The sequence below is a fragment of the Cucurbita maxima genome, unplaced genomic scaffold (assembly GCF_002738345.1).
Source record: "Cucurbita maxima cultivar Rimu unplaced genomic scaffold, Cmax_1.0 Cma_Scf00083, whole genome shotgun sequence".
NCBI classification, from domain to species: Eukaryota; Viridiplantae; Streptophyta; class Magnoliopsida; order Cucurbitales; family Cucurbitaceae; genus Cucurbita; species Cucurbita maxima.
In genome coordinates, this window is record NW_019272099.1 from 284,055 (window position 1) to 285,213 (window position 1,159).

A 1,159-nucleotide genomic window follows, 5' to 3' on the forward strand; every position below is an offset into this window, starting at 1 on the left:
GTATATCTCAATCCCATTCTAAGGCCGGAGAATAGTGGAAAAGACACTAGTGGTGGTTCGAAACCGGTTCATGAGTAAAAAGGAATTTGAACTACAAAAGGTTAGTACTCAAACATCTTGAGTTTTAATACTTATGAACATGCTAGTTATTTACTATAATTGATGTTCTAAGAGTGCCTAAGATTCAAATTGCTTCCGCATGTGTCATATTAACTCCATCAATTGGTATCAGAGCAAGTTTTAGGCACTTTATTTACATTAATTTCAACAGGGTGGGTACCATTTCATGAATGAAATTTTGTGGTTGCTAAAGTGGATGTTTTTTGTTTTGGCATTTTTTTTATGCTTCCATTTGATACAATTATTTAACAAGCCTAATGTTTATGGGCTTTAATGAGTGAAGAAAGGTATGTAATTTTTATGGAGTCATTAGAGTCCAGTTTAGGTTGTAATTGATAAAAAATGGAAGAGAAAGCAAGCTGAACCGAAGAAGAAGATGGAAGAGGCGGTTCGGGTGTTTTTCTGTCGTTCGGGTACTGTTCAGCGCTTTTAAGGGTTGGTTCACTCGGTTCATGATCCTCGGGAGCAGTTCAATGTAATAATTTAGTTAATTGCTTTAAAATGCCAAAACCAATCCACTTTAGCGTGTTTAATTATTTATGCATTATGAATGTATGTTTTAATGAAATAGAAAATGTATATGCATAAAGTATGTCATATAGATTTAAAATCTCACCATATGCTAAGCATCATGCATTCCAAGTATGTTATAAGTGTTATAATGTATAGTATGCATGTTGAGGGTTCTATGAGTGATAGATATAAATTGTTATATTATTGCATGGAATGGATGATTATATAATTGTTATATAAAGCATGTTAGATGCATGTTATAGGTTATTTTCAACATCATAAAATGAGATAGACGTTAAAGTATATAATAAAGATAAGTGCATGCTCACTTAGGTTAAGAACCAAGCACAATCAATTTTAATAGTTAAAATAGGTCGATGTCTTATAAAATTGCTATTACAAGAAAGCTCACCTGGCACAATCTTGTCTAAGACTGGAGGTACTTAAGTTGATGGTTTACGAAACACTTACTACCTGGAAATCAGACTAGTACTTGAGCTTAGTTAGCCAAGTTTTATGAGCATGC